The sequence below is a fragment of the Protopterus annectens genome, chromosome 12.part0, assembly GCF_019279795.1.
Source record: "Protopterus annectens isolate FY-2018-M chromosome 12.part0, PAN1.0, whole genome shotgun sequence".
NCBI lineage: Eukaryota > Metazoa > Chordata > Ceratodontiformes > Protopteridae > Protopterus > Protopterus annectens.
Window position 1 is genome coordinate 523,609,024 of NC_056746.1, and position 20,797 is coordinate 523,629,820.

Consider the following 20,797-nt stretch of genomic DNA (forward strand, 5'->3'; position numbering starts at 1 on the left):
AGATGCCATACCATATGACCACTCAAATTATTTTATAGACTCCATGACACTCAATAGCATAGCTAGGGTGGGTCGAGAGGGGCAACTGTACTGGACACAAAGTGTTAGGGAGTGCAATCAGCTGATCCCAATCTGTAATGCAATATTGACTTTTAAAGAACAGTATTGCATTTGCAGTCAAACCCGAGTGCTGTAGCCTTTTGTGTGTGGTCTAAACTGTAGCAACTGCTTGCTACAGTTTAAAAGTAAAAAAAAAAATCACTTTTTTATTAAAGCCTGAGTGCTGTATCACTCTGTGCAGGCAAGGTAAAAACTGTAGCAATTGTTTGCTATATTTGAAGAACTTTTTTTAATAAAATGGAGGATGGTCAGCGGCAGGGCACAGAAATGGGACCTGAATCGCTGGGCAGGAGGGGAAGGCATCTTGTGAATATGGCCATCTGGTTGATGTGCCAGTAGAAAGAATGCCCTTTTTTATTTCCTCATCAGTGGAAGAGTTGAGGTTGGGTGGGGCATGGATCTGTAATAAGCCAATTGATTAATACAATAATTTTTTTTTACTCTTCACTTGAAGAGCTGAGGGGGTGAGGCACTGCTTCATGGTACTGGCACAAGCTCCTGGTTGAGCCAGCTATGCTTCTGATGGCACTGACATTATGGACCAGTACCCTGGGGATAAGGCGCTGATAGATGTGTCACCCTCATCTGCAGGCATGTAGGATTCATGAATTGCCTATCCCAGTGGATAACAAAGTATGTGTGGCTTTACATATACTAGCTACAGGGACCTTTCAGTGACCAACAAGGGACAAAATTGAGGTATCTCAAGCATCTGCCTTGGGAATACTCATCAGTTTCTCAATACCATGTGGGGCAAAATCTGTGGTTTCCATGTACCACAGATGAAAGAGCCAACACCATACAGGTTGTCTGTGATATAGCCCATTTCCCCAAAGTATTGGGGCCATAGTCTGCACCCACACTGAAATAAAAACAAACCCTAGGGACCTAGGAAGACGGTATCTGAACCAGAAAGGGTATCACTCGGTTAAATGCCAGGTGGTCTATAATGCATTTTTTAATTTCTCCAAATCTTTTGGGTTTCTAATACTATGGTGGGAATGGACCCCATTTCTAAGTCAAAGTACAGGTCTATAATACACAGAGTATCATCTACAATGCATTTGAAGGCCACCCCAGGGTGACTTCCATCCTGGGGTGTCTTATTGGAAGTGTTGCCTATGGCATAAAAGGAATTCCACAGGATGAAACACATCTTGTATACAACTATGCCTATCGCAAACCAGGGTCATTGTGTAGTGTGTGTTTTGACTGCTGAAAGCATGTTTTGGATGTATCAGATGGTGCCCTACATTATGATTTTGCCACATGTGCACAATTGTCCTCTGTATGTGTGATGTTACACAATATTATACTTAGGAGGCAGTTACAGCAGGAGGGGCAGTTGACAGAGGAACAGGCTTCAGCATACGAAGCAGTGGAGACTGAGCCAGAAGAAGAGTCAATAGTTGACCTAGCAGTAGGGGATGAACATGCTAGAAGGAGGTGGGCACAGTATGCCATGGCATTGGCAAAGTGATGGTGGTTTGCACATGGCTTTGGCCAATAATACAGCATACACATTACATTAAAAGTGAAGCATGCAAACCCACTGCCAGACTCTGCTTTACTGGTACATAGTCTGACTGCACAGTGCATCTGACATAGGCAAATCCATTTACAATGTACAGCGGGCAGGATACAGTCATCATCATTTGCATAGGTGGGAGAAGGAGCTCAAGTGTGCACAGTCTTTCATAGGGAAAAGTGTGATTGCCGAAGACACTGAAAAGTAAAAATGTACTTGTTTGCAGGTGCTGAGTGTCAATGGACAAATAGTGTAGAAGGCTTTGTGAAGGGCCTATGTCACTGGATGTCCAAGTGTGTGTGAAGCACTGGGGTCTGTTGTGGTGTGTGTTTGTGTGGGTCTGCTAGGACACAGTCTCAGCAGTAGCAGTATCACTGTGACTTGATCTACTGATTGGGTTCAGAGCATACATGGTAGAGGGTTAGGCATCCTGTGCATGCACCTGCTCATAAGAACTGCCTCTATCAGGAGTTGTATGGGTTGTGCTTTGGCCCTGGCAAGATGGTAGCATGCTGCAGGAATTTGAACAATGTCCATTACTAGACATGCCATTGCTATGACTGCCACAACTCCCATGACCCTGGTAAATGTCCTCTCCTGGTTGTAGTCATCACCACAACAGATGTAGCTATGGAAGTGCTAGCACTGCATGACCATGATCTAGACCACCCATGGCCATGATAGCCACCTTTCATGGACCTACTGGTGGAACAGCTATGTAGACAGCTCTTGATGCATGCCATGCAAGCATGAGAGGGCATGCTCTAGTATATGATGTATATGAATCATTCTATCAAAATTATTGCTCATATGGGACATGGACTCCCAGAGATCATCCTGCATACTCTGGATTAGCCATACTAACTCTGAAATGGCTGTGGTGGTACTAGCCTGTGCCTTCATTATGACCCTGTACATACATTGTGTTATGGCCATATACACAGCTACTTCAGAAGCAGAGTAGTACCCGTGTCTCCAATAAGCACCAGTATTCACCAGTACTTACCCTGCTGGATATACACCCACACCCTGTGGGGCTTTTGGCAGAAATGAATAACTACTCTGTTGGAGGTCTCTACCCTGGTTTTCAGTGGCCCATGTAAGCTGTCCCCTCAATTTGTGGAATATGTTTCTTGGGTTGTTGCAGGCACAGAGTCTGCACCTATGGTCTGAATACGGGAATCCAGTGGTGACATTCCCTGTATCCAACACACCAGCTGTACTCCTTGACCCTACAAGTTCATCACCTCCATCAACATCACAGCTAGATGTTACTCAAACATAGTGGTACTGCCTGATTAACCTGTGAGCAGAGCAAATTAGAAAACCTTGTGTAAATCTGCCCACCACCTTTCACATAGTCACAGTGTAAATCTAATATGACAGTTGGATTCATGCTTGGCCATGCAGTTGTGTGTCAACAAGGTGAACAGCAGAGGACTCAGGGTGCAGCCGTAAGGGACACCCGTGCTCAATTTAATACTGATTGAACTATTTCCCACAAATACCTTTTGGGGTCTCTTGATAAGAAAGTCCTGTATCCAGTTTCATAGGGGGTGTTGATGCCCAGCTGGACCAGCTTCGATATCAGATTCTGGGGGGGTGACAGTGTTAAAGGTGAAACTAAAATCAATGAACAACATTCTGACATAACAATTCTTGTTCTCTAGATGTGCCAAGGATTCATGAAGTGCTATAGCTATTGCATCAACCATGCAGCAGTTAGATCTATAAGTAAACTGTAATGTATCCAGCATTGCAGGTAGACATGAATAGATATGGTTCTTGATCAACCAATCAAAACACTGCATTACTGTTGATGTAAGTGCAATTGGCTGGTAATCATTTAGCCTTGTCTGTTGGATTTCTTGGATAAGGGAACGACTGTCATGTTTTTAAAGCAACTGAGTACAATGGCTAGTTGCAGAGATGTGTTGAATATATCTGTTAGTACAATGGACAGATGGGTAGCACAATCTCTTAGAACCCTTCCCATAATATTATCAGGACCAGCTGCTTTTCTTGGGATAACTCATCTCAGGGTCTTCAGAAAATCAGGTGTTCTTAGACATAGCACCTCACCCTGTTCAACAGGGAGAGTTTTTGGCACAGAGTTGTTGTCCATATCAAATCTGCTGAAGTAGGTGTTTAGTTTGTTCAGAAATTGTGTGTTGTCATTATGCAGGCCTGTAGTCAGTTATGGCTTGTATGCCTTGCCAGAGACATCTGGAGTCCCTTTGGTCAGAGAAGTGTCCCTGAATATTACGTCTATAGGTCCTCTTAGCCTCCTTTATATCTCTACTTAGATTTGCTCTGGCCTCTCTTAGGGCATCCTTGTCTTTAGATTTAAATGCAGCATTTTGTGCCTTTAGGAGCTCATATACTTCACCAGATAGCCAGGGTTTCTGATTAGCATGCATGGTGATACATTTGATGACTGTTAACATCATCAACACATTTTGAAATATAGGCCATTACAGATTCTGTATACTCCTCCAGGTCAATATGGTGGTTCTTTACAGCTGCCTCTGTAAACACCAACCAGTGCGTACATTCAAAGCAGTCCTGTAGTGCCAAGACTGCTCCCTCAGGCCATATCCTTACTTCTTTGGTTGTAGCTTTGCCCCTTTTCAACAGTGGTGTGTATGCAGGAAGAAGCACAATGGCCAGATGGTCTAAGCTGCCCATATGTGGATAAAGTACTGCTTTGTAGGCCAGTTTTACATTTGTGTATACCTTATCCAGAGTGTTCTCCCCTCTTTTTTGCTAAGTAATGTAAATATTGGAAGAGTGTTGCACCACAGGTATTAGTATTTCATCTGAGTATTCAAAACTTGCTAAACAACCAAAATGGCAGAAAGACAGCTTCAAAACAATAGCTTCAATAACAGGCTTTTACCATGTTGAATCCACAATATATGAAATATAGAGCTTTGCTGTTGTAAAAGTCAAGTGGCGTAGTAATTCCACAGCTTTAAAACATGTGGATGTCATAAAAACAAAAAAAACGAACATAAAAGTGAAGAACCCTTGCAAAGTTCATATGTTGATGGTAATGAGGTAATACAATTTCAAGTCAGCTTGATTGAAATCACCTGCAATTATATGGGCAAACTCAGGGTTCTTATTCTGGAGGTCATTTATTAACGGATATAGAATGTTCAGTGCCATGTTTGCATTAGCACTAGGAGGGATGTAAACAACTGTTAAGCTCACTCCATTGAATTTCCTAGGCAAGTAGAAGAGCCTGCATTTTACTGACATGAACTCGATGTTCTCCAAGCACTACATATACAATACAATATACAATATCTATATACAATATCTTAAAAAACTCAAACCAGCTACTCTAGCTGCAGATACACTACCAGCAGAATATCTTAAAACAGCAGCCAAAGCTATCTCATACCTGGCCTCCTTATTAATAAAACGCTCCATCTCTAACAGAAATAGCCAAAACTCTGGAAAATTGCCCATATAATTCCACTTCACAAAGGCAGCAACTCAACTGAATTATCCAACTATCGCCCTATAGCCATACTATCTCCTCTTTCTAAAATTCTGGAAAAGTGCATTTACACACAATTTCTACAATATCTTTTAACAAACGATCTAACTACCTCACAGCATGGATTCTGCCCTAATCACAGTACTACTACAGGCCTGTTAAGCTTCACCAACTCCGTTAACCAGCTTTGAAATTAAGGTAATCTAGTTTCCTCTGTTTTTCTAGATTTCTTGAAAGCATTCACCACAGTATCCCATGACAAACTCTTAAATGTCCTAGCTAATCTAAAACCTAGCCAGGTAGTACTAGCCTGGTTTCAGGGCTATCTGTCTGACCGTCAGCAGGCAGTAAATTAGCAGCAAAATCTCTCCCCACTGTTGCCTGTCACTTTAGGAGCTCCACAAGGCTCTATCCTCGGCCCGCTTTTCTTTACCCTATTCACCAACAACCTCTATGCAGCGACTGAAGATGCCACACTAATACAGTACGCAGATGATTCAGCCCAAATATGTGCAGCTCCTACTATCCGTCAGCTTGAACAAATAACACAACAGTCTTTCACCGCAGTAGAATCTTGGTTATCTAATGAACAACTAATACTCAACCCCAAGAAAACAAAACTCATCCTGTTTCATCCGTCAAGAGCCCCAGACCCCCCTCCATTCAAAATCATTTCTACTAACTGCACTATCATAACTCCATTTACCAATACCAAGCTCCTTGGGCTTACAATAGTTTAGAACATGATCTTTGACATTCACATAGCCCAAACAATAAAAAAGTACACAAAAAAACTAGGCTGACTTTACAGAAGCAAACATTACCTTACTAATGATACTAGAGTCATAATTGCCGGAACCCACCTCATTTCATCTCTGCTATATGCATCTCCTATCTTCACCAACCTAAGAAAATCTGACATAAATAAGCTAGAAACTTGTTATAAGAAAATCTCAAAGTTTGCTACAGGTGCTTACTATAGATCCCATCATTGCCATTCCCTTAGAAAACTCTCATGGCTTGAATTTCCCAAACTAATAACATACAATCAACTCCCCATCAATCAATTCATCAGCCTGAGAAAACTCCAGCTCTAAATAATTTGCTTACTCATTATTCAAATAACCAGACACTCCTCTCTAGCAACAAGGCACTAATAAACATAACCAAGAATAAAAATTCTGCTGAAGAATCCCTTTACTCCTATAGCATTGCCAAACTCTTGAATGCCCTACCATTAAACATAAGAGCCACCACCAGTACAATGCAATTTAAAAAACTACTAAAAGCCCACCTCGGCTACATGGACTTGCTCATGTTCAGATCCTGGCTAAGTAACTCGCTTATTCACATCACTGATCTTTCCCTAAATCACTTCTACTAGTCGCTATCCGTAACTAAACAACTTATGCAAGTTAATACTACTCTTCTGACATCATACTTACTAATACAACCTGAATGCTATATCCGACTGATGTTTATTGTTCAAACCCTCTAAAACTGCTATGTAAAAATTGTATATAGATCTGCTTATCTGTAAATGGGAATCAGCAAGGCTGCTCCACCATATTTTGTGATCTGTTATTTGTACTTTTATTTAACTTGTATTTACATTTTTGGTAACATGTAAACTGGATTCAGCATGCCCACATTCAGCACAGTTTTGTGATCTGAAATTGTACTTCAGTTCGGAATCTAGTCTTGTATTCTTTTGATTTCATTACTTTTTTTTTGTATTTTCTCTAACTACTTTTTGTATTTTTCAAACTACTTTATTGTATACTCTGTTGTCTTGGAGCGTTTCTGCCTGGGCCTCCACTGAAAATGGACTTGTTGTCCAGTGAGACTTTCCCAATAAACAAATGTAAAATAAATAATAAATAAATAAAATATACTGCACCTGGACCCACACTTCCCACCATGTCAACTGTACCAATACCATAGACTGCATGTCAAGCCCCTCCATCCCAAAACAAAATGACACAACCATAACAACTGGCAAGTGAACATACTGCTATTAGTGTTCCTCTGCCAGAGTTATAATCACCATATACACATACTTATATACTGCAAACATACAGTTATACACCCATTAAAAAGCATTGCACTATTCCCTATTGTAATACTGTTGTAGTTAAGATGTGCACTGTTGAATTTCTACTGAATATGCATACCATTACTTGGATTACCCCTGCAACACAAAACTCACATTGGTTTCAACTACTTTGTGTGTGTATGTGTGTGTGTGTGTGTGTGTGTGTGTGTGTGTGTGTGTGTGTGTGTGTGTGTGTGTGTGTGTGTGAAATCTCACAGTTTCAAATAAAAGTAGTGTAACACGGAATGTAAAGCATTTGCGGTGTGCTAAGTATTTTTGGAAGTAATGCAACAAATACAGAATCAACACCAAAAACCAAAGACAAAGAGAAATGTCATAAAGCAGCTACTTTAATATTCCACCAAGACAGCTGACTTGGTGGAATATTAAAGTAACTGCTTTATGACATTTCTCTTAATTTTTGGAAGTAAATATGTGGAGAGAAATGCACCTACATTTAGCAAGTTGTATTCCACTCCCTGTAACAAGTATCTATTGAAACCACCTGTAACCTTCTTCCAACTAGCAGCTGTATGAGTTTTCCATAGCTCGATGACACTCACTGCAGTCCCATCACCCTTATGCCACACAAAATGAGGCATCTTGGTATGGTGATTGCGCAAAGGAAGGCTCAAATAATTATTGACTCTGAATTGCTCAATGTGTGTGTTGCAATTACTAAAAAAACTTCACATCCAATTCTACTCATCACTGTGCACATGCCTAGCAACTGTAGGCAGCATTGCGCATGCACAGTTAACCCTATGGCTCAAGGGAATGTATAAAATTCCACATATTGTGTAATGGAAATGGAGACACTGAATTGTGTGCTGTAATGACGGCTTATAAACCAGGGCATGCCTCATAGCTATAGGTGCCATTTTTTCACAGAGTCCACTGTACAAACATTGCAAAATGGTACATATATACAACAGTCCTGCAACGGGTTGCACAACTGGGTTACCCCCACATTGAGCAGTAGTTCACAAACTGGGTCAGTGGTGTAACCTAGACTTCCAAGATGGCTGCAAATTAAGTAACAACTTAACTTCAGCTCTCCCATTGTGAAAACAGAAACTCAGAAGAGAGATCCAGTAAACTTGTATTTTTGGGTAAATTTCAATAACTGGCTAGTAAGTGCACTGCCTGGATGCCAGCAAAAAAAAAAAAAGAAAGAAATTCAGAGAACCTGAAAGAAAATCAGTCACAAAAGGTGAGGAAAAATACACTGACTGGGAAGAATTCTGCAGCTGTTCAGCAAAAAGCAGAGCAAGCTCCAGCTTTAGTGTAAGACATTACTTCCAGTAACCTAGAGGAAAAAAATAAGTCATATTTACTCAGACCTGATCAAAATAAATGGAACACCGAAGGAGTATATCAACTCAAATAACAGGTGGCTGGAAAAAAAATGGATTAAGCTTTAAAAACATATTCAGCTGAGGTGATAAAACTGCAAAAATCAGAGGTTAAATGAAAAAAAGGCTGGCTGAATGAATATAAGACTGCTCAAAAAGAGCTATTAAAAACAAATAATAGAATTAGAGGACAGAGCACGTAGGGAAAACCTGAGAATCTGATGTCTCTTTCATTCTTCCTCACCACTGGGTCTAGGATCCTATTCAGCCTCTCTCTCTCTTAGACTTCAGATCCAAGCTTCTAGCTCCTCCCTTTACCCACAATCCCTCCAAGCTCTCATATTTTGTTTGCCGCGTTCAAAGCCAGATGAAAGATCTGGCCTCTCGATAGTCCGATATCCTTTTCAGCTTTTTTCTTCCTGTTTAAATTTAGAATTTAATTAGTGTGCTCCTCCCATGTTAATTCACTAGTTTAGAGTGTGTTAGATTAATAGGTCTAGAAATTTGTAGTATTTTAGAGAGTGTTTTCATATAGCATTAAGTAGTCAAATAGTTATGATAGTTAAGATACTTTAAATAGTTAAAATTGTTAAACTTTATATACTTTTATGGTGTGAATCATTTTCAATTTGTAGTGCTTAGGATTTGTACATTTTTGCTGGTGTCAGGGACATATTAGCGTGTGTGTGTGTGTGTGTGTGTGTGTGTGTGTGTGTGTGTGTGTGTGTGTGTGTGTGTGTGTGAAGCTCCCTAATGGCTTGGCTTTACTATTTTTGGGGTTAATGTGTTCTTTTTGTTTTCAGGCATGGCAGAAAAATCCGACAAGCCTACCAGATTCAAGAAATGCACTTCTTATGGGCATAAGATCCCCAATTCAGATGCCCACAAGAAGTGTGTTTATTGTTTAGGTGCCACACATCTTTGAAAGATTGTCAGGTCTGTGATACTTTTAATCCAAGAGCCCTCTCAGATCAGAGAAATAGATTGATTCTGACAGGACTTTTACCTGCAGGGGGTCAACACTCCTCTACTCCAACTACCTCTTATTCAAAAAAGAGGCATCTGAAGCCCCGTCCTCCCTGTCAGAGCCTTCTACTAAGAAAACCAAGAGTTCTGATCCTGGGTCCTTGGATCTGACTCCTATTCAACCAGCCTCAGATCGGATTTGTTTCCTGGATCTGAGTGCTTCGGGTCCATCGACCAGTTCTCCCATTCTGAGAGCTTTGGTTCCAGAGTCTTCGGATCTGGAAGCTAGGCTTGTGTTATGGATCCTACCATCCAGACAATCTCCCTGACTCTGCCAGAAAGGATTTTTCAAACTTCTTCTAAGTCATCCAGACCACCTTCTACCACTTCTTCTAGATCTTCCAAGAGTTTTTCCAAAACTGACATGGACAGAATGATGCAGAAGTTTCTTTGAGCTCAAATTCAGTTGGGAATAATTCCAGCTCCATCTCCTGTTGGATCAATGAGCCTTTCGACCAGGAAAAGACATTCTCCTTCTCCAATCTGACCCTCAGTTTTGGAGTCTAGGAATCCCAGATCCCCAAAAGGTATGCTGTCGGATCTGAAGTCATATCATGTCTCGAATCTGACAATTCCCCTGACCAGCTCAGCTCCATTGTCTTTGAGTCAGAGTGGGTCTTGAATCTGAGAGGTCTGCACCAGATCCAAGGGACACAGCTCTTCGCCGATTGGCTTGGAGACATCCCTCCCCTTAGGAGCCTTGGCCCTAGACAGCCAGGCCTGATTCTCTGGGAAGCATGGATATGGAGATGCCTGTGGGATTCCTTGTTTGACTGCTTCGGCTCCGATGGAAGGCAGTGGTTTCCCCAGGTTCATTGGGTTGTGGAAAGGGTGTTCTCTGCAACCAAGGATACGTCTTCTTGTACTTTGGCTCCCACCCCTCTTCCTTCAGCTGTCATTCATAGGTTCATAGGTGTGTACTAGGTTAATGGCCCTGGGGCCTTTACCAGCCTAGTCCATAGAAGTGCCCTGGCATTGTGCCACCCATCATTAATTCCCAGTGCATCTTATCAGGAAGAGCCGCTGGAGTGATCCCCAGGGTGAACTTTCTATTTCCTATCCTCTCATCAAGATTTCTCTTGAAGAGGGCTAGTGAGGTGCTCTGCTTGACATGTATGGGAAGTCTATTCCAGAGCATGGGCAGTCTCTGAGTTATGAACCTGTCCCTCCAGCATGTTCTGTTGATTGTTGAGGTTGAGGTCTCTGTAGTGTGTGGTGCGGATGGATTGGGATTTCTTTAGATGTAGCATTTCTAACAGAGCTGGGTCAGACACAGCTTTGTAAGCAGAGATCGCCTCTTAGTAAATGATATGAGACAGAGAATAGCTGGAGTTTTTTGAGTCTGTCCATGTAGGACATGTTTAAAGACTAGGATCCTCTTGGTGAGGTACTTTTGTGGCCTCTTCAGCTGTTGCAGGTGTTTAGTACACTCCAAATGGGGCAATGTTAAGTTGTCAATCTCGCCTTCATTCTTGCTGGATGGGTTCGGAGCCGATCCTCGGCTCCGACTCAGCCAATACTAAAGCTTGAGAGCTAATTCCACGGGCTCGAGGCTCCCCTATATCCCACAATGCTAGGCTGTAACTACCCAGATCTCGTTTGCCGCTATAGCTGACGAGGTGCGTTTTCTACCGGCTCAGGCAGGTTAGTTTAATATTTACCATTAGGTATTACTAATAACCCCCTTTTTTAGTTATAAAATATTTTCTATAGTTTAATTTTAATATTTAGTTATATCGACCCCTATCTGTCGAACCCTTCCCCTCTTACTACTTGTTCTAGGCCTTCGGCCCTTCCCTCACCCTAGTCCCTTTTAAGATTAGTGTTGTAGGGGCTTGTGTGTATGTGTTTCTGTATAACTGTAATTTTTTAATATTTTTTTCTGTAAAGAGTGTCTGGTTTGTGTGTGTGTACAGCCTCTCTTACCTTACTATGTCTAAGGATAAGGTCTCAGGCTTCAAGAAGTGTGACTCTGACAATGTCTCTGACAGACGGTCACACTTCTTGTGTGTATTGCCTGGGACCTGTGCACCTGCAGGGCTCATGTGCTGTTTGCCATGGTTTCAGCCCTCGAGTCCTGCAGGAACGCAAGAACAAGCTGATCTTGCGGGGCTTGTTAAAGCCTGAAGGCCCCCCGACTCAATCTGTGTCGGGGAAGCCTTCAAAAACTTCAAAGCAGTCGGCTCCTGCTCTTGAATCGACTGCTGAGAAGTCGAAGCAGGCTTCGACATCGGCTCCGGCCGGAGCCGATGTTCTTAAGCCTCATACTGTTACCTCGGCTCCGGCTGGAGCCGAGGCTGATAAGTCTTCATCGGCTCCGATACCCTTATCGGAGCCACATTCCAGAAAGAGGTCCAGGTCCCCCTCTATTGGATCCGTGAACTCGGCGCCAGGATCCCCTCTCCTTTCGGAGCAGAGTCACAAAACCCATTCCTCTCGGTCTTCCAGGTTATCAGACCATGATTTGCAGAGGGTGGTGAGTAGACTTCTTAAGTCTGAGGCACTGGCCCAAATGCTGCATAGCCCGACTCACCAGTCAGTGGCTATTCCCGTTCCACATTACATTCCTCCTCCGACTCCTTCGAGTTCGGAGCCAAGGCTTGTCGGAGCCATGACTGTCGGTGCGTCGGATCCGATACCTTCCATTTCGGCTCCGTCGTCTGCCCCGATCTCCTCTTTGGAGGGATCTCAGCGCCGAGCTTCCCTCATCGGCTCCGAGGGGGTGAGTGGCATTGGACCCTTGTCCGACTCCGCTCTCCCTCTCGGAGCTTCGGCGCTGGTGAGTGCGGCTCCAACATTGGCTTTGGAGCCATCTCTGTCGGTGCCGGGAGAGGTCCTTGTCTCTTCGGAGTGAGGGCCTCGGGCCTTGCCTGACAGGGGTGCCTTCGAGGTCATGTGGAGCGTGCTAGAACCAGGTTCTGCCCCACAGTCAGCTCCTTCAGCCCCTCCATCTACAGTGCCTGCGGTGATTTCTACTCACCCCCTTGTCCCACACCGCAGAGAACCAACTCCTCAAGATTCCCCATTGGGAATTTCCTCCTCTTCCGAGGTCTCTTCTGACCCTGCAGGAGATCCCCCTAGGAAGAGGCAGTGCAAGAGGAAGCACATTGACTCCCCTGAGTCTATCACCTCTGACACTGACTTAGAGGAATCTGAAGGGTCCCCTCGATCCCCCTCTGAGGATGTCTCCTTTGCGGACATCCTTGAAATCCTCAAACAGAGGGGGAACTGGCCAGCCCTTAATCCTTTGGAGGATGAGTCAGTGTATCTTGAGGCATTTGGTTCTCGCCCTTCTACCTCCTGGGTGTCCCCTCCCTTTGACCCCCTTATGGAAGTGGTGGCAAGGAAGGCTTGGACGGCTCCTGACTCAGTGGAACCCACCCCGAGGAGACCATCCAAATTTATTACTGCCCCCAAAGACAAAGAGTTTTTATCCAAAGGTGTCCCTGTTGATGCCATGGTGGTGGCTGTGGCCACAAAGAAGGAGTTAGCTGATCCTTCGGTTCCTGTCCATCCTCCTAATAAGGAATCTAGGACCATGGACAGGTACGGCAAGCGGATGTTCTCATCGGTGACCTTTTCAATGCGGTCACTGAATTACTTATGCCACTTCACTCGTCTCCAAAGAGATTTACTCAAGGATATGGGTGAACTGATGAAGGATCCTACAGCTGAGGGGTTCAAAGACACAATGAATTCCCAGTTGGCAACCCTAAATTCCATTGTTAACTCCTCCATGCGGCTGGTCTCATACGCAGCAGATGGGGTGAGTAGAGCCGCAGGCACAGGTGTTGCCTTACGAAGGCACACCTGGATGCGGCTATGCAACTTTGCGGACCCTTTCAAGGCGTCCTTCACCAATTCTCCCTTTGATGGATCATCATTGTTTGGTCCACAGGTGAAGGATACATTGACCAGGTGCGAGGTGGAAGGTAAGACTCTCTCTGCTGTAGGAATCCGTTTTTCTACCCCTTCTAGACCCTATCCCAAAGGTCAAAGGGGAGGAAAGATGTGGTTCCGCAAACAATCCCAGGGAGTCTCATCTGACGCACAAGGCCGATTCCCCTCTAGAGGCAGAGGGGGGAATAATAATAGATGCCGCCCTAGAGGCAGAGGAGGTCCGCAAAACCAGGGTAGCAGAGAAATGTTCTCTGACAAACCCTTTCAGCACCCCTGAGGGGCTGCCTGGCTGTCCGCCTTCGGAGGCAGTCGGGGGAAGGTTATCACTGTACCCAAAAGCCTGGCTTTCCCTAACTCAAGACAAATGGGTACAGTCGATCATATCCGAGGGTTACAAAATTCCCTTCATTCATATTCCAACCCAACCAAAAAGATCCCTTCCAGACGTTCCACCCGGTCTAAGGGAACAAGCAACATTAGAAATTTCGAAGCTGCTATCAAAAAGAGTCATCCAATCAGTCTCGGCAGACCAGCAAGGATCTGGAATCTACTCCAAATTCTTTTTGGTACCAAAAAAAACAGGGGACTGGAGACCCATACTGGATCTCAGCTACTTAAACAAGTTTGTCAAGAAAACAAAATTCTGGATGGTCATGCTACAGTCCATTCTACCCTTCTTGGGTCAGGACAATTGGATGTGCTCGATAGATCTTCAGGACGTGTACTACCACATCAAAATGAATCAACGCTCCAGGAGATATCTCCGCTTCAGGCTGGGAGCCAGTCACTACCAATTCAGGGCCCTGCCCTTTGGTCTCACTACAGCCCCCCGGGTGTTCACCAAATGCATGGCAGTGGTCACAGCTCACTTGAGACGCCAAGGATTCCAGGTGTTTCCATATCTGGACGATTGGCTCCTTACTGCCACCACCAGACATCAGCTTCTCCTATCCAGGGACTTCACCATTCAATCTTGTCAAGCTCTAGGCATTTCAATAAATTTCGAAAAATCTGCCTTGTCGCCTTGTCAGTCTATTATTTTTATAGGCGCCACCTTAGATACACAGACCCTTTCAGCCAGACTCACAGAGCAGAGGGTGTTAGACATCCGGAACCAAGTGTCCCTTCTCTTACAATGTGTCAAAGTCAAAGCCAGACTGGTATTGAAGGTACTAGGACTCATGGCAGCAGCTATTCCCCTTCTCCCCTTAGCTCGCTTTCACATGAGGATCCTCCAATGGATGCTTTTTACTCAATGGTCCTTTCAACGACTCCCGATGTCCCATACCATACTGATAACTCAAGTATGCAAGAATCAACTGTCTTGGTGGATCACATCACCTCAACTTCTCCAAGGAAGACCCTTCACTCTCCCCCCCCAAGTTGCCACGTTGACAACAGATGCCTCCCTGATCGGGTTGGGGGGGCATTATCAAGGCAGGACAGTCCAGGGCACATGGCAACCCTTCGAGTGCCACCTGCACATAAATGTCTTAGAGATGAGAGCAGTGCTTTTAGCATTGCAAGCCTTTCACGACTCTCTTCCCAAGGGGACTATTGCAATTCAAACAGACAACATGTCCGTAGTGTGGTACATCAACAAACAAGGCGGAACCAGATCATACCCTTTATGTCGAGAAGCACTCAGACTTTGGCAATGGGCGATCTCTTCTCAGCATTTTCTGATAGCAGCGCATATTCCTGGGAAATCCAATGTTATTGCAGACAAATTGAGCAGAGCAATTCTCATGCCACACGAGTGGTCTCTAAAGAAATCAGTTCTAGAAGAAGTATTCCTAAGATGGGGCCATCCTTGCTGCGATCTTTTTGCTACTCCCCAAAACAGCAAGTGTCACGACTTCTTCACTCTCTTCCCGTTACCAGGCCATCCCACCAGAGATGCTCTAGTCCACGATTGGCCCCGGGGACTTCTGTATGCCTTTCCCCCCTTTCCACTGATACCTCATCTAATTCAGAAAGCCATCGCCTTGAGAGTGACAATGATCCTCATTGCCCCTTACTGGTCTCGACAGATATGGTTTCCCTTTCTTCATCATTACCTTTTGGAGCAGCCTTAGCATCTGGACCCAGTACCAGATCTGATTACCCATCAATCGGGTCAGCTGCACCAATCTCTGTTTTCTCTGAACCTCACAGCGTGGTTTCTCCGATTCCAACCTTAGCCAGGCTTCCCTCAATATCTCGGTCGGTCCGAGATATTTTGATAGCCTCTCATAAATCCTCTACCCGGAAGATTTATACTAGCAAGTGGAAACGTTTTTCCCTTTGGGCATCATCGAAAAACATAGATCCCTTTACTGCACCTATCCAGTCTATTTTAGACTTTCTAGCAGAACTCTTTCATTTAGGATCTTCTGCATCAACCATTAGAGTTCAATTGGCTGCCATATAAAATTTTTATGTTGGTGTCTCAGAATCCAGCATCATGGCTCACAAACTCTGTAGAGCCTTCTTAAGGGGTGTATTTCTTCTCAAACCTCCAATCAAAGACCCTCCGCCTCAATGGGATTTGAACTTGGTTCTGGCATCTTTAATTCTTCCCCCCTTTGAACCGGCGGCTTCATGTTCTCTGAAGTTGCTTTCTTGGAAGACACTTTTTCTGGTAGTTATAACTTCAGCGAAAAGAGTATTTGAACTCCATGCTCTGTGCAGTCGTCCCCCTTACTTAGTTTTTCACAAAGACAGGGTATCCCTCCGGACTAATCCATCCTTTTTACCTAAAATTTCTTCTCAAATTAACCTAAACCAAGTTATTGATCTCCCCGTTTTTTTTCCCTAACTATTCAAATAGGTCAGAGCAAAAGCTGCATTTTTTGGATGTTCATCGCCAACTGAGATATTACTTAGACAGGACTAAACAATTCAGGAAATCTGATCAATTGTTTCTGTCATATGCAGAAGGTAGATTGGGCCTTCCAGTCACTAAAGTATCCCTTTCTAGATGGCTCAGGTCTACAATTACTTTCATCTATGAGATCAGACATCAAAAACTACCCTCAAGACCTAGAGCTCATTCAACTAGGGCATTAGCTACATCCATAGCCTTTCAGGACAGGTTGCCAATAGATTCAATTTGTGCAGCAGCCACCTGGGCTTCTCCTCATACATTCATTTCACATTACAAATTGGACATGGTTTCCAGAAGCCGTGCCAATTTTGGTTCCACTGTTCTCAAGAGTCTGTTCCAATAGGCCACCCGGGATAAGGTGCTAGGGACGCGGTCCCATCCAGCAAGAATGAAGGCGAGATTGACAACTTAACATTAAGAAGTTATGTACCTACCATAACGTTCCATGTTAGTTGTCTTCTTCTCGCCTTCTTTCTTGCGTCCCTCCCTCCTTCCCCCAAGCCTGGACAGACCGACCGGAATTCTTTTGTGTTTCTTCTTCCGAAATTTGTTACTCCCACACTTTCTCCCACCTCTTCTATCTTTACTGAGGTCTGCCTTTTCTTTACGCAGACTGTTTAAGGTGGGTTTCCCTACTCCATTCTAGGGAGACTAGGATTGCTTGGTATAGCTATCAAACGAGATCTGAGTAGTTACCGCCTAGCATTGTGGGATATAGGGGAGCCTCGAGCCGGTGGAATTAGCTCTTGAGCTTTAGTATTGGCCGAGTCGGAGCCGAGGATCGGCTCCGAACCCATCCAGCAAGAAAAAAGGCGAGAAGAAGACAACTAACATGGAACGTTATGGTAGGTACATAACTTCTTATTATACTCTATGATTGGTCTAATGAGGGAGGAGTAGAGAGAAATGATGACCTCTTTCTTCCTGGCTGCAAAGCCCTTGGTAATGAGATGTGCCACATAGAAGGACTTTCTGACCACAGTGTCAATGTGGTGGTCAACGGAGAGGTTGCTGTCAGCCTGTGTCCCCAGATCTCTTATAATGCCTTCAGTGTTCAGTGGGCTCCCATCATTGTGGTAATTAGTGGGAACTGAGTTTTTCCCAAAGGGGATGACGACGCATTTTTTGGCATTAAGCTTCAAGCCATGGTTTCAATACCAGTCATTGGTCTCAGTGAGGCCTTTCTGTAGGATGTCTGCATCATTTGGAGGGTTAATAATGGCTCCCAGCTTGCAGTCGTCTGTGAATTTGGTCAGCCAGAGTCCCTCCATGTCAGCCTGGACTTCTGAGAAGTAGATGCCAAACAGGAGAGGACCCAGGACCAATACCTGTGGGATTCATCTCGTGACTAGTCGGCAGTCCACTACTTTCACACTGTGTGTTCTATCTGTGAGCCAATTAGCAACCCACCTAATAATATAGGGATTGATGCCTAGTTTGGTGAGTTTATCAATAATTCCTGAGTGAGGAATGGTATCAAAGGCCTTGGCTGGATCGAGGTAGGCTGTATGAACTGCCTTACCTTTATCCACCGCTCTGGTGACTGACTCAAGAAGTCAGCCAGGTTGAGCAGGCATGATCTACCTTTCACAAAACCAAATTGCATGGGATCTAGAGTTTGGAGATTCCCTATATCCTTGTTAATTAGGTCTATGATGATGTGCTCCATAGCCTTACATATCAGACTCATCAGGCTAATGGAGTGATAATTTCCAGGGTCTGTAGTCGCTTCTCCTTTATGGAGAGGGATGACTGTAGCAGTGCACCATTTGGTAGGGACAAAGTCTGAGGTGAGGCTGTGAGTGAACAGAGCACACAGATGTGGTACCAGTTCGCTTTGTAATTCATGCAGAACACAGCCAGGGATATTGTCGGGCCCCCACTCAGAACCAATTGTTTCTGTCAAGTCAGATCAGCTAGTTCCAGAAGGTCCCCAGGCACGCTCCCCTCCCAGAAATCTCTTCACTTGTGATACATCCTCAGATCACACCACTGAAGAGGTTTCCAGGAAAAGGATATGTAAAAGAAGACACATAGGCTCCCCCATGGTGTCTGTCATGGAGGAAAAGAACTGAAGAAGCCCAAGATAATGGACAAAAGCACTTAATTGTTAAATAAAAGTACACCAGTTTCATTCTTGGTTGGGACATTGTTTTTCGTGAAAGAAGCTTGGACTGTTGACAGTGGCACCGAGTGGGACAGCAGCTTGCTTTACTATTCTGTGTACAGTTTTGCTCCAAAATAGTCATCTTAAAGGTCCCAGTCAAACAAGTAGGATTTGGAACTTACTCCTGGTTCTTTCTGGTGCCAAAGAAAATGGGGGACCAAAGACCAATCCTGTATCTAGGCAGGTTGAATCAGTTTGTAAAGAACTCCAAGTTCCAGATGGTCCATTCTACTGCTTCTGCGCAAGGACAATTAGATGTGCGCTATAGATTTCCAGGACATGTACTACCACATAAAGATACACAGGCGCTGCAGGAAATTTCTGTGCTTCCATATAGGAGCCAGTCATTACCAGTTCAGATCACTGCCCATTGGACTCACCACTGCCCCCCCCTGGTGTTTACTAAATGCATGGCAGTGGTAGCAGCTCATTTATGACTCCAAAGATTCCAGGTGTTTCCATACTTAGATGACTGCCTTCTAACTGCCTCAACCAGGCATCAATTGCTACAGGCCATAAACTATTTACTCCATATCTCCAAATCCTTAGGGATCACTGTAAACTTTACAAAGTCAAAACTATATCCATTGCAAAACATAGAGTTCAACAGGACTCAGCTGGACACTCAATGAACAGTGATGTACCTACCATTACAGAGGATCACAACTCTGTGGATGCAGATACAGGATATGTTGTCTCACCCCTCTCCTCTAGTGAGACTGGTTCTACAGGTATTGGGATCCATGGCAACAACTATAGTCTTAGTCCCATTGGCCTGGCTCTTCATGAGAGTCCTACAGTGGACCTTAGTGGTTCAGTGGTTGATTCTATGCCAACCCCTTTTCACACGAGTGTAACTTACACCAATCTGCAAATGCCACGTGCATTGGTGGCTTCAGTACCAAGACTTATACCTAGGCAAAGCATTCTCTCTCCCCCCCCGCCAACAGTCACACTGACCATAGACCCTTCCCAACTAGGGTGGGGGGGCATTATATGGAGAAGATGGTCCAAAGCATGTGGTCCCCTACAAAGACCAATTTGCACATAAATATCCTAGTGATGAGAGCAGTCCTTCTATTGTTGCAAGCCTTTCAGGATGTTCTTCCTCTAGTGACTGTTGCTATTCACACAGACAACATGTCAGTACTCTTGTACATCAACAAGCAAGCAGGAAACCATTCTTACCTGTTGTGCAGGGAGGTCATGAGGGTCTGGGAATGGATGATCTCTTTGGACCGCTTTCTAGTTGCTACACATATACCGAGGAAAACCAACGTGTTGGCGGACAGACTCAGCAGGTCCATTCTGGCTCCTCAAGAGTGGTCCTTCAATCAATCAGTAGCCTGCCTGTGACTTATTTGCCTCTCCCATGAACAACAAGTACAGCGAGTTCTTCAGTCTGATCCCTCCTCAGAGGGAGTCACTGAGGGACGGTCTAGTTCACAATTGACACCCGGGTCTCCTTTATGCTTATCCTTCTCTTCCTCTAATCCCAAGATTCCTCCAGAAGGCAAGAAGGCTGAAGTGCTCAGTCATCCTTATTGCCCTCTTCTGGCTTGGCCAGGTGTGGTTCCCCTTCCTATGGTTTCATCTCAAGTATCTTCCGTGGATTCTGGAGCTCAATCAGGACCTCCTTTCTCACCCGTCAGAATTCCGACACCCTGATCTCCACACCCTCAAACTGACTGCATGATTTCTCCAGCTCTACTGATTATTAGGCAGCCCAGGCTCACTTCCCCAATCAAGAATATTGTTCTGGCTTCTCAGAAGTCTTCCCCAAAGAAAGCCTACAAAAGTAAATTGAAGAGATTTTCTATATGGCTAGCAAAGAGAACACTGACACCGTTTCAGCATCTGTTCCTGACATTTTCCTTTTCCTTAGTCTCTTGTTTGACTGAGGAGCTAGTTTTTCTACAGTCAAGCTACAACTTCCAGCAATACCAAAGTTTTATTCAGGGCATGGACAACTTTCCTTATGGGCCTCTAAGTTTCATAAAACCTTCTTGAAAGGGTTTTTTCTCCTCTGACTTCCTATCAAAGAACCTTGTCCACCATGGGATCTCATGGTGGTTTTACAAAGGTTAACACAGAAGCCCTTTGAACCATCAGGGACTTATGGTTTAAAGTTTCTTTACTGGAAAACTTTTCTACTGGTAGCACTGACATCGGCGAAAAGAGTCTCTAAATTACATACTTTGTCTTTGAAACCCCCTTGTATTATTTTCC

At 44.2% G+C, this 20,797-nt stretch overlaps 1 protein-coding gene across 1 annotated transcript in view; it reads left to right on the top strand.

Annotated features, from left to right (window-relative positions):
* DRC3 (dynein regulatory complex subunit 3) overlaps positions 1 to 20,797 on the top strand; it is a 557,555-nt gene that overhangs the window by 212,750 nt on the left and 324,008 nt on the right. The gene's annotated exons all lie outside the window — the stretch shown is intronic.